The 14,149-nt window shown below is 41.4% G+C and overlaps 1 protein-coding gene and 1 pseudogene across 2 annotated transcripts in view; both read left to right on the top strand.

Moving 5' to 3' along the window:
• GPC6 (glypican 6) overlaps positions 1–14,149 on the top strand; it is a 1,097,931-nt gene that overhangs the window by 987,093 nt on the left and 96,689 nt on the right. The window lies entirely within an intron of this gene.
• Positions 3,705–3,760, top strand: LOC117871428 (annotated as a pseudogene).

The raw sequence follows: 14,149 nt of genomic DNA, 5'->3' as shown, positions 1-14,149 counted from the left end.
TTTATCCTCATTAGCCAGAGCAGAATTTCAGCAACATTTTTATATTGGTAAACGGAGAAGTTGGGCTGAACTGATGCACATAAAGGTTAGTAATCACAGACAACCTGGCATCAGGGTTGGTGTTGGCACAGTAGAGAGAGAAACATGATGAGAAGATAGGTGGAGAAATTGCAAGGGACAAAGTTATGCAAGGCCTTGAAGGAACAAGCAGTAAATGTGGAGTGGCTCATTTTCTTGCTCTTTTTGTTTGACACTGTGCATATGGTTTTTGTAATTGGCTGAAAACTTGCATGGAATTCTAAAGAATTAAGGCAATGAAAATTAAACTTGAGATCACCTATCATTAATTGTAGGTGTTTTATAGCCTGTTCCTAGAATATGTTTGTATTGTATGGGCCAATGGTTGGATAGAAATTATAAATTATAGAAATTCTTGAGAGATGGCATGTTCTGTTTGGAAGATTTTCAACATGATGCCATGGCTTAGTTTGCTATAAAAATGTATACTTACAGAACACTTATAAATCAGTGCACATGAGCATGCACGTGATAGATTCACATACATATATACATGTGGCTGTATGCAGACAAAGTGATGTATGGCATAAAGGTTTTATTGACTTGAGTTTGGATAATGACTGCATTATTCCTGAGTGGTGAAGAGACAAATAAGTTTTATGAAGGTTATACTAACCTCATGCCAATACCATGCCTTTATCCCACAGACTCCTGCATTTTATATATATATATGCCATATATTTTACGGAAACAATTTTTAGTAGCATTTTTAAGGGAGTTTAAAATTAGCCTGTCCGTTCCCCATCCCCCTGCTTCTCAACCTTCTGCATTCTAGAGAGGCTGCTTCGTCCTCTTTCATGCTGCCTGAGTGAGCACAGAAGAGATAATCTCCCTTCTCTCTATTCTAGTGCCCATCTTCACAGCTGCCTCTGGCAACTGGGAGGATCAATTACAAGGAAAGTTCTGTTCAGCATCTGCAGCCCTAGGTTGGAGCATTCTCAGTGCAGATAAAATCTTCAGAGAGTGTAGGTGCCAAACTCTAATAAGTCTCCAATGACCACATCACTAGTGGTGGTCCTCAGGGGTCAGTACTAAGCCACATGCTGTTCAATATTTTCACCAGTGATCTGGAAGTAAATATAAAATCACTGCTGGGAAAATTTGCTAATAACGCAAATACTGACGGAGTGGTAAATAATGACAACAGGGCATTCATACTGAGTGATCTGGATCATTTCGTAAGCTGGACCCATTCAAACAACATGTGTTTTAATACAGCGAGATGCAATCTAGGAACAAGGAATGCAGGCCATACCCACAGAATGGGGCATTGTGTCCTGGAAAGCAGTGCCTCTGAAGAGGATTTAGGGGTCATATTGAACAAGCAACTGAACATGAGTTCCCTGTGCGATGCTGTGGCAAAAAGGGACTAATGAGATCTTTGGATATATAGAGCGGGGGAGTAGTAAGTAAGAATAGGGAGATTTCACCTCTGAGAATGGCATTGGTGAGACTGATACCGGAATGCTGTGCCCACATTTTTAAAAGGATGTTGGGGAACTAGAGACGGTGCAGAAAAGAGCCACAAAAACTATTCAAGTGTTGGAGAAAATACTTTACAGTAATTGACTTAAAGAGCTCAATCTCTTCAGTTTATCAAAAGAAGTTTGAGAGGAGACTTGATTACAGTGTTTAAGTACCTTCATGGGGAGAAAATACCATGTATCTAAGGGCTCTTGATGCTACCAACAGAAAGGCATAAAAAGAGCCAATGACTGGAAGCTGAAACTAAACAAATTCAAGTTAGAAACAAGACACACATTTTTAACAGAAGATGACTAGCCACTGGAACAAACTACCCAGGAAAGTGGTAGATTCCCCATCTGTTGATATCTTCAGATCAAGATTAGAAGTTGCTTTTGGAGAAAATATGCTTTAGTTAAACACAATTATGAGGCTCAGTACAGGCATAACTGCGTAAAAATGAATGGCCTGAAGAGGTCAGAATAAATGACCTAATGGATTCTCTATGCCCTCTGTTTCTCTGCCTCTAAAATGGGGTTAATAATATTCACCAATTTTATAGGGGGGATTCTCGGATGGATGTTGCTATATAAGTAGAGCTAGCTGTGAATTTTCCATCTGAATGATTTTTTCTGACTGGGTCCTTTTCCATGGGAAAATTTTCAGTTTTGGGACCAAAATTGATTTTCCATCAAGAAAATCAAAATAACAATTACCTGCCTGCCCATCTGGAAGTCTCTTGTCAATTTCACTTTCTGCCTGCCAGCAGACTGTAGGAAGTTGAGCACACTGGCTCTCCACTATCCTGCCACTAGCCTCACCAGTGCACCCAAAAATGTGTCATTTTTCATGGGAAAGGATTTCCGCTTTCCAGGCAGCTCTATCTATTTGTTGTAGCTATTATTTATTATGACTATGAGATATCAAGAAGTGAATTTCTATGATGTAGCTGAGCATTAACTTTTTACATTTCTTGATCTTCCTTAGGCTGGCCACATCCTTATAGTTCCAATCTCCCAATCCTTTAAAAGAACAGAATACAGAAGTCTTAAAAGAGTTTTGGGAAGACCAGCCACAGGATTTTACAACACTGCACCTTTGCTATTGATCAGTTCGGTGTCTTCCCAATAACATAGTTAGCCCAGCCAAACAAACACACAGAAATTGCTCTTCGCTTTCTTTGAAGTAGGAATGCCAAAATAGAAAATAAATAAATCATATCAGTTGTATTGATTTGTGACAGTCTTGATCTGTGCTGCCCCTTGAGAATACAGAGTGGCTGACTGAGGTTACAGTGTAAGTATTCCAGCCTGTATCTGGGGGGAGGAAACAGCTTTTTTTTAAATCCCATTTTTATTTGTGGTATTGAGCCTTGTTGAGAACAAATGCCATGAGGCATCTAAACATTTTCTACATGGCGGCAAATATTTAAATGCAATGAGCAATCTGCAGTAGGTTTCCATATTAATCAATAAGCTGGAGGGTGAAAATCAATATTGTCTGTGCAACTGTGTTTGATACCTCCTTAAAGCTGTGCCACTGGAGTGGATTGCATGTCATCAAAACTGGTCATAGGCTGGTTGATTATTTATGATGGGGGCAGGAAACAATAGGCAGCTTGGTGACTAAGCAGCATGAAAGATTATGCTCTTAAAATGCGTTGTTCAGAAACCTGGCTTTGCTGTCTGTGCAATGTATGTGATAGATCTCAGTAACACTGCTGGCTATCCACATGAAACAGGAAAAACCCATTTCTCCTGGTTCAGCAGTACCAAAACTCAAGCAGATCTGAAGATCTATAGACTAAACTTACCAGCAGAGAATTCCGGAGCATATAATTTCTGCTTGTCGATAGCAGATGTCACAGTGACAATGAGAATTTTGCTACATACTCCAACGATTACCAGGCTATAGTTAAGCTGGTATTAAGGCATGAACAAAATATGATAGCTTTGCAGATTCTCTGGTTGCTTAAATCTCATTTTCCAATTTTCTTATAACATTTTGACATTTTTTCACATTTGTGGACTCTGAAAACCATATAGTTAATTTTATTAGGCCCTTTCCCTCCTCCTCTACAGTGAAAGTGAGAATTTGAGTAATCAGTAAAGGTCTATGCAGCAGGCTAGATGTGTTTATAGTATAGCAAAGAGCTAAGATGAAAGTGTAGTGTCTGTTCTTATCAGTTTAATATCTGATATGTTCTTTATTTGTTAACTTTGATTTTAATGATTTTACATTTAAACCTGGAAAGGCTAATTGTGAAAATAATTATCTGCACCCTGCAGTTATGAAATGTCACCTCTATCTGTGACCTTGTCAGAACTCACAAGCTAGAAGAACCTATAAAGAATAGAATAGAAGCTAAGCAGAGTTGGGCTGGGCAGTACCTTTGGGAAGCCTTCATGGGAAACGCAACATGCTACACAAAGTGGCGTCAGTAGCTCAGTAAGTGGCATTCTTCCATCTGAGCCCATCGCTATTCTTTTTTTCACAGCTGATGTAAAAAGGAGTTCCAGCCTTACTAGTAGATGTCAGTAAAGATCACATAGCACTTTTCAGAAAAGTAGGAATGTGTTTATCCTTACGTACTGGTCAGATTTCAATCTGGATAATTACCTCCTGTCTACCCAAAGTCCCACTGCAATTTCAGTTTGATACAGCTGTCCAAATTAATCTCTTCTCTAATGCTATTGAATTAGAAAAGAGATAAATTTGACCCAGACTTTGCTTCCTATCTTAAACTGTTGTGTATTGTTAGTATACACTGTTAAACCAATGGCTTTAGAGGAAGGTGCATTCAGAAGTGGGTGAAGCAATTCCTGTTTGTAAAATGGTTTTAGATATGTTGGAATAAAAGGCACTGTCCCCATGTAAAATGTTATCACTTGCATGTTGTCTTTAGTTATTTTACAGGCAGTATGTTGAGGAGGTTAGCAATTTTCACTAATTTGGAATTTCATTCTCCTCTAGCTGATATCTTAAGCATAGCTTTTTAATGTTTGCTGTGAGGATAAACCGATTGTCACTTCTTCCAAGAACATTAAGTGCTAGAGGGCTATATATCAACTTTTCCGTGTTAGTAATGAAAGGACATCAAAATACAGCTTGCTTCCACTTGTCCATTGCTGGGACCCTGAATCTAAGACAACACTTGGGTTGACCACTTGGTTACCTCAATGTGAGATTGTAAATTTTCCTTGTCTAGTTAATGTGACATGTTTTTCAGTCCTTTTTGTGTGTGTGTGCATTGTACCCAAGTACAGATTTATCCTTTTTGAACATATAACTTTCTTCGTTATCTCTTAAATGTCCTCTCTTACTCGCCTCAATCTTTTCGTACTTGTAGAGTAAGTATTGCCTCTGCCAAGTTTCTGACCAGCCAGCATATCGGTTAGGAGAAGGTACTTCATTCTGCTTTTCATCAAATGTATATGCTGTCCAGGGTTTAGATATTACGCCAGATATAATTTTACTGAAACTATCTCCACTACAGATTCATTTGGTTTACTGAATGAACATTGTTCCAGTTCACAATCAATGAAATAATTGATGTACTGAATTAGTAACCCAGAAGATTGTAAATAAAATCAGAGTCTTGTACACTGGAAAGTACATTGAAGTTACATCTCACTACTTTCTGGTATAATTGAGAAATTCTAGAGACCAGTGTCCTGGGCTGGAGCACATAGGCTTTGCCTACACAGAAAGAGTTTGCCATTTTAACTATACTTGTATAATTTAAAATGGTTCAATGCCCTAATGTTGGACATTTACCCTTTCATACAATACAAAACCCAGGAAATTTAATACAATACAAACCAAATGAAATTAATAGGCAGCAGGTTTAATACAAACAAGAGGAAGTGCTTTTTCACACAGTACACAACTAATCTGTGTAACGCATTGACAGGGAAAGTTGCGATGGCCAAAAGTATAACTGTGTTCAAAAAAAGAACTAGATGAGAGTTCCATAAATGGCTATTAGTCAAGATGGTCAAGGACACTACCCCACACTCAGGGTGACCCTACACCTCTGACTACCAGAAGTTGGGAGTGGAAGACAGGGATGGATCATTCCATAATTGCCCTGTTCTGTACATTCCCCCTGAAGCTCTGGTATGGGCAACTGTGAGAGACGGACAAGATTGACCATGGTCTGACCCAGTATGGCAGCTCTTATGTTCTTATGACACAGCAGTGAATCCAATAAGGCCACCAAATTGTAAACCTTAGGCCAAGTCTACACTAGAAACCGTTGCCATTACAATATTGGTTAGGGGTTGAGGTTTTTATGACATTTCTATACTGGTAAATGCCCTAGTGTAGAAACAGTTGTACTGGAAAAAAATGTTTTGCTGATATAGCTTATTTCATTTGAGGAACTGGTATAAGCTATACTGGCAAAAACACACTTAAACTTGTATAAGCTGCATCTGCACTAGAAGGGCAAACCTTTTCTAGTGTAGAATAGGCCCTACAAACAAATGGCTAGCAAAGCTCTTCTACCAGGGGAGCTTGTACAATCATTGCTATTTTTACAATTGCTTTCCTCAACCTATAACCATCACATAAGTGTTCTGTGAAATTGAGTCTCAGCAGCTAGCTTTTATCCAAGTCTCTGTCTCTCCTAGGCAATAAGTATGATGCTCAATCATATTGATGGGGTCAGATGATACAAAGACATAGGGTCTAGTCCAGCAGTTCCCAGACTTCATTGCACCGTGACCCCCTTCTGACAACAAAAATTACTACACAACCCTGGAGAGAGGGGGGGACCAAAGACCGAGCCTATCGAGGAGAGAGGGGAAGAAGCTGAAGCTCAAGGGCTTCTGCCCTGGGCGGGAGGCATGTAGCCTTAGCCCTGGGCAGTGGGGCTTGGGCTTCAGCTCTGGATGGTGGGGCTTGGTATTGGACTTCAGACTTGCTGGGGCCCAGGGCGAACAACAACCTTGCAACCCCATTAAAATGGGGTCCCACCCACTTTGGGCTCCCGAACCACAGTTTGAGAACCCCAGGTCTATTCCAACTCCTGTTAAAGCCAATGGCTTTGATTTTAATGGAAGTGGAGTTGGGTCCACTGCATTGGAGCTATTTAAATACTGGTTATCTAGAGCCTGAGCCTGCTCTAGTTGGAGTCAGTGAAATTTGATTTCAGTGAGAGCAGAATATGGAAGTGCTTGGAACATGTAAAATCCATACTTTTTATGAAGGCAAAAAGCACTAACAATTACAATTAAATATGAAAAATAATAAGGAACTATAATGTAAAACTGCATTCCTCATGTCATAAAACTATTGTTCATTGCTTTACATTGTAAAAAAAATGCAGAAAGAAGCAAAGTGAAAATAAAAGAGAAACATGCCATAGAAAATAAGGGGAAAATGATACTCAGCGCATAGTGCAGGGATTGGCAACCTTTGGCACACAGCCCATAAGGGAAATCCGCTGGTGGGCCGGGACAGTTTGTTTACCTGCCGTGTCTGCAGGTTCGGCCGATCGCAGCTCCCACTGGCCGTGGTTCACCATTCCAGGCCAATGGCAACTGCGGGAAGTGGTGCGGGCCGTGGGATGTGCTGGCCGCCGCTTCCCGCAAACTGTCCCAGCCTGCCAGCGGATTTCCCTGACGGGCCACGTGCCAAAGGTTGCCGATCCCTGCCGTAGTGTTTCGGGCAGGAAAAATACCACCAGAACTAGGAAATTGTCATCTTATAATAATAATGTTAGTCTATAACTATCTCCAGGATTATTTCACCACATCCATTAATTAAAGTTGCTGTTATATTACAGTAATAGTATGGTAACTGTTAAGTATTAAGTGTTGTGATTTTAATACTAGTAATAAAGATAGTTTTATTGATGCAGAAACAAATGAAGTGTCTCACATTTCAGAAACACTAGTGAGAGAGACAACACTTCTTCACTAACTGCTGTGGGTGAAGTCAGTTGGGGATCCTGACAGCCAAGCTAAATTTTCATTTATTTTTGTTTCTTTGTTTTATTATAGGTTTGAGTCTTTCTATGTGGGTCACAAACCCTTAGATTTCAAGAAGAAACTGCCTCTAGAGTGATTTGCTATATTAACTTTTAGGCTGGTGGAAGACTAAGAAGCTGAGGGGCTGCTTAGTTGTGTCACTGTAGTACAGCACCATCAGTTTTAAGCTTTTTCCTGTCTGAGAAGTTTTGCAATGTTTACTGGAGGCCACTATTACTAATGTTGAATTTCCCTATGCTACATGTGATTACATATGGGTGATCATTGGTGAGGAATGGGTCTTTTTCTGTGTATTCATGGCAAATAAGCTTTATGTTCCAGAAACTGGTACATTTCTGACTGTGTAACCCTATGAGTGAAGAGTGATCTTATCTCCTAATGAAACTTCTTACACCCCAAAACTCCTGGGGAATAAAACAATAGTTACTGGGGTCTGGGGATTATTTTTTAAACTTAGTGCAGGGAAAGTGTTATTTTAAAATATTTTTTATTTCTATTTCCCTCTCAATGGCCTTTCTTTCTGACTGCGGCTCCATGATGTCAGAGGCTGATCTTGTTGGCCCAGAACTGGGGCTGACATCTCCAAAGGTGATTGACAATAGTCGGTGAGAATCTGCTGTCTGCTGCTTTCTCCTCCGCTTCCCTAGGGGAGGCCGGACAGGAGAGGAGGAAAGCTGAGCAGGTTCCCTTGTCTAGATCCACCGAGCAATTTCTCTACTTCTCAGCAATTTCCTCTCTTGGCCCAATCTCTATTAGGACCCTTCTCTCCAGCCTTTCTCCTCTCTGCCTCCCCATGTACAAATAAGGGGCTGTTGCTACAACCAACAGATCCCAGCATCCTTCTTTCACCAAGTGCTCCCAACACACCTAGAATCTGGATCCCTCTTCTAGAGTAGAAAAAAATTACCTTCCAAGCTGCCAGCCCCCATTCCTGGCAAACTAGATCTGTGTCCCCATGTCCTGAGACTGAAGCCAGGGGATGGAGTCAGAAATGGGCAAATAGAGAGAAAGAGAAAAATAAATATTAAAACCTATTTTCCTCCAAAACAATAACATTAAAATACATCCTTTACATTTATTGTTCTACTGCCCAAGAGCCTGCTAGATTTGTAAAGTTTCATTAGGATTACAAACAGCACTAACAACATTTTAATGAAGTAGGCTGGACAAAAAATTAAATTAGGAAAATATATCAGTCCCTTTTAGCTACATATGATCTGCACAGTTATTAGAATTCTGAGTTCATTCATGAAAATATAATAAGATACAATAAATGTTCATGAATAAAGAGCATAAGGCTGAAAAATCTGTTTTACAGAATTCTTGTAATCTCAAAATGGAAATTACTGTAAGGGAGTTTAACTATGCAGACATCTGTTGGGTAACAAATATAGCAAACTAGCTTTCATCCAGCAGTGCTCTAAGTCAGTGGTTCTCTACCAGGGGTATGTGTACCCTGGGGGTATGCAGAGGTTTTCCAGGGGGTACATCAACTCATCTAGATAGTTGGCTAGTTTTACAACAGGCTACATAAAAAGCACTAACAAAGTCAGGACAAACTAAAATTTCATGAAGACAATGACTTGTTTAAACTGCTTTATATACTATGCACTGAAATCTGAGTGCAATATTTATATTCCAATTGATTTATTTGATAATTATATAATAAAAATGAGAACATAAGCAGTTTTTCAGTAATAGTGGGCTGTGACACTTTTGTATTTTTATGTCTGATTTTGTAAACAAGTAGTTTTTACGTGAGGTGAAACTTGGGGTACGCAAGACAAATCAGACTCCTGAAAGGGGTACTATAGTCTGGAAAGAATGAGAGCCACTGTTCTAAGTTATGCAGACTTATTCAAGAAAATAGAGACTCTAACCTGGGGAGAAGCCAGTTGGATCTATTTCTTACCAATAGGGAGAAATGGATTTAGAATATGAAAGCAACAACGCATCTTGGTACCAGTATCAGCTGCTTGAATTTAGCTTTGTTAGGAATGGATTCATGGAACACAGCAGTACATAGGTATTAGATTGTAGGAAAACAAATAGTTGAGTAAATATGAGAATGCTGCACTGCGGGGAAGGATTAAGATCCAGGAGTGCAAGGGAGAGAGAACTGGAGTATTCTAAAAGATACTATTATTAAGGTGAAATAGACTAATTCCCCTGGAAAAAAATACATACTAGGAAAAAGAAGCATCCAAGCAACTCTGAGAGTAAAAAACCCCAAAAAACCTCTATTAGATACAAACAATAAAATTCAAAATCAGTAACAGTTTTCTGGGAACAAAAAAAGGAAGCAAAAAAAGTAGAATCAGTTAATGGTAGCCAAAGGGATTAATGGAAAATAATCAGGGATTTTACATATACACCTCTAACCCGATATAATGTGGTCCGATATAACGCGAATTCAGATATAACATGGTAAAGCAGCGCTCCGGGGGACGGGGCTGCTTTACCTCGTTATATCCGAATTTGTGTTACCGCAAGTGGTTCCTCTGCGCTCCAGCCTCCCCCGCCGCCCCCCCCGTTACTTGCTGCGGCCCTCCCAGTCCCCCCCCTGCCCCAGCTCACCTCTGCTCCGCCCCCTCCCACGAGCGCGCCGCAGCTCCGCTTCTCCCCCCTTCCTCCCAGGCTTGCCGTGTCAATCAGCTGTTTTGCGCAGGAAGCCTGGGAGGGAGGAGAAGCGGAGCTGAGCAGCGCGTTCGTGGGAGGAGGTGGAGCAGAGGTGAGCTGCAGTGGAGGGGGCCCCGGGGAGGGCCGCAGCAAGTAATGGGGGGGGCGCAGAGGAACTGGTCTCCACTCCAGCTCATCTCTGCCTCCTCCCCTGAGCATGCTGCCGCCGCTCCACTCCTCCCCCCCGCCTCCAGGCTTGCCAGGCCAAACAGCTGATTGGCGTGGCAAGCCTGGGTCGGGGGAGAAGCTGGGGCGGGGAGCAGTAAAAGCGGTTCCTCACCCTACCCCGATGTAATGCAGTGTCACCTATAACACGGTGAGATTTTCTGGCTCCCAAGAACCGTGTTATATCGGGGTAGAGGTGTATTTAGGGAGAAAGAAATACTAAGAAAGTGGGCCTATTAAAGAGCAGTTAAATTAGTGATGAATCTAAACATTACTGAGATACGTGTTTACATTATAAAATCAGTTTGTAATAAAAAGTGATTTAGAAAAAAGGTATAAATGATGAGTACCAGATTCTGCCAGCCTTACACTAAATATCAACTTATTCAGATAATAAGTCCCTTTGAACTCAATTGCTTTGCTGACAGAGTAAGATACTACCCAGAGTGAATAAGGATGGCAATGTCTGGCCTTAAGAAGTAATGATTGATTTGTCCATTTAGCTTTTAATTTAAGAAAGAAAGAAGTTGCTTGGAGAAGCCAGTAGGTCTAGACCAGGGATCGGCAGCCTTTGGCATGCGGCCCGTCAGGGAAATACACTGACGGGCCAGGACGGTTTGTTTACCTGCAGCATCTGCAGGTTCAGCCGATCGCGGCTCCCACTGGCTGCGGTTTGCTATTCCTGGCCAATGGGGGCTGCGGGAAGCGGCGCAGGCTGAGGGATGTGCTGGCCACCACTTCCCACAGCCTCCATTGGCCTGGAAGGGCAAACCGCGGCCAGTGGGAGCTACGATCGGCCGAACCTGCAGACGCTGCAGGTAAAGAAACCGTCCCAGCCTGCCAGCGGATTTCACTGACAGGTCGCATGCCAAAGATTGCCAATCCCTGGTCTAGACGATGTGTATCCCAGGTACTGAGGACTGAAAAAAATCAAATATGGAACCAATCTTTGTGGGGGCAGAGGGGGAATAGCAGTTCTGGCTATTGCTTCCTGGTAAATCCAGTCTCAGTATCTATTAAAATAAATATGAATAAAGAAGTATCTAGGATCTGATGCAGAGCCCATTAAGTGTTTGAGACTTGCCATTGCCTTCAGTGGGCTTTGGATCAGGCCCCTCTGGGATAACAGACCTGTTAGAATGTTAAAGGAACACTGTGTAGATAAATTAAGATCTAGTTGATTAGTTTTGCCTAGGTGTAAGTAAATACCATCACAGTATTGGAAGTAGGAGACAAACTGAGCTAACAAGAGAGGCTTTGATAGATTGGAGGGAACAGGAGACATGGTATATGTGGGTGGGGTTGGATTTGTTGAATGGGAAGGGTAACTTGAATTTAATGCAGGAAAGTGGGGGAAGCCAGTGCAGGGATACAAGAGGTGATAATGGAGACATGTTTGGAGTGGCTAGAAAAAAATGATGAGCGTGGTGCAGCATTTTGGATGCTGTAAATGGAAGGGAGAAAGTTTGTAGAATAGGAAATTGTGGCTCTGCAGGGATCAGTTCTAAGCCTGATGTTATTGAATATATTCACCAGTGATCTGGAAGTAAATATAAAATCACTGCTGAAAAAATTTGCTGCTAACACAAATATTGGCAGAGGTGGTAAATAATCATTTCCAGTGAGGAAAGGATTAAAGAGCTCCTCTGGCTACAATCAGCCTCAACCCATCACACCCTTAGAGGCTTGTCAAGCCTGAAGATGGGCAAGTCTTTGAAAGGGAGGATCCCCGCTGAGCACAGGGCCGCACTGCAAAGGAGCAGGACTGCAACGCAGAGCCCCCTGGCTCTTGGAAGCAGGGATTACTGACTGTGGAAATGACTTGAGAGCCTTGGCCACCCAAGTCATGTCCGAGAGGAGACATGCCAGTACTTTTCTCTCCCTTTTTTTTTTTTTTTTGGTCTTTGTCTTCCCAAAGGCCTCTGCTTTTTGTGGACTGTAGAAGCATATTGACTTTTTTGTTTGGAATAGGTTAACTTCACCCCACAACGGGGCCGACACATTGAACAGCACAGCCGAAAGGCTGTGTCCTGGATTCCGAGACAGGAGCAGAACCCATCCTCTCCCCAAGGGGGCGCTAGAGAAGTGTAGCCTGCTACAAGCACTAATGCAATTGCATTTAGAAACCATAATCAGGTCTAAGCACCACAATAACCGAACGATCTCGAGCACAAGGTAATAAAGAGAGCAGCAATAAAACTCGTAAGGGGCTGGAGGGTTTGATTTATGGGAAGAGATTAAGAACTAAATATGTGCCGGCTGGGCAAACATTAACTAAGGGAGCGTCTGATAATTATCTACAAGTACTTGAAAGATGTCAATACCAAGAAGGGAGGGGAATTGTTTATGATGATACAAGATGGCATATTTAGGAGTAATGGAGTGAAATAAAGCAACAGAAAAATTATGCTACGTATCTGGAAAATGTTATTACCAGAAAGGTGTAGTCAACATGTAAACAGTCTTGTACGGGAGGTGGTGAAAGCCCCATCATCTGAGTTATTTTAAAATTGGACTGGACAAAGCACTGGAGAATATATATGGTAGGTAATAATTCTGCACTGGCAGGGGAATGAGCTAGTTGTCTGAAAAGGTCTTTCTGAGCTCTAATTTCTGTGATTCTAGCAAGATAAAATGAACAGTAAATTCAGGAGAATTTTACATTGTGATTTCACATTGTGATTTGCCATCTTTACCCATTTGAGCATATCTCATCAAAGAAGGACCAGAAAGATGGACTTGTATGAATTATTTGAACATTCCAAGCCACCGATGACATGAAAGAATTATTCATATGAGGAAACAGCAATAAAAATTTAAATAAAGGGCTATATAGCAGGCAGTATACATGCACATATCAATCAGTTTCATGATTCACAAAGTACATTCTCTGTGGCTTACAATGGGACTGTTTAAACACCTCTTGGTGGTACAATAAAGCCAGGAGAGACAAGGAGCATGGAGTGCACTGTGTTTTCATAGAAGATGATGTGCCATTCAGCTAAGAAAGTTCAGTGACTAAAAGTTTTTAGAAATCCTGTTCAGCAGAGCATCAGACATCCAAATTCCAGTGTGCAAGAAAGGGTAGATGATATGTTTTCAGGATTTCCATAGGCTCATGCAGTGCTGAAGAGAAGTATGATTTTGCCTCAAATATGGTGACATCTACATTTTACATCTTTTCCTGGTTTTCGTCTTTATTTTTACTTGTTCTTGGTTTTGTTAGCAGTTTCAAGTAAATTCCATGTTTATTTTAATCTAGTTTTCTATTTACTTTATTCTTTGTGCAGCTGTTCCTTTTTTGTCTACTTTTCAGTTGTATCTTTATTTGTTCCTCAAGTTCCATTTGTAATTATGTGTAATTTCTCCTTTTTATTTCCATTTTCTTTGCTTTTTTGTGCAGCTGTTTCTTTTCCTTGAACCTGTGCTGTCAGCTCTTAGGCAGCTATTTTTCTGCTGTATATTTAAAGTGGGGTGGGGAGGTGAGGACCACATGAAACAGCTCTGAATATAACAAATCGTGGTTTGACTGTTCAGAGAATTCAGACTAGATACTTGTAAAAGGCAGCCTTGCTAAAATGTTAGATTGATACATCCAGGGCCAGCTCTAGGATTTTTGCCGCCCAAAGCAAAAACAATTTTGGCCGCCCTCCCCCTTATTTAGTTACCCCACCCCCGGCCCCGCCTCAACTCCGCCCCTTCCCCAAATCCCCAGCCCTGCCTCCCCCGCCCCCAGGCTCTCAAACCTAAGAGGGAGGGAGGGAGGG

This window comes from Trachemys scripta, chromosome 1 (genome assembly GCF_013100865.1).
Source record: "Trachemys scripta elegans isolate TJP31775 chromosome 1, CAS_Tse_1.0, whole genome shotgun sequence".
NCBI classification, from domain to species: Eukaryota; Metazoa; Chordata; order Testudines; family Emydidae; genus Trachemys; species Trachemys scripta.
This window is presented reverse-complemented; position numbering and strand designations above follow the sequence as displayed.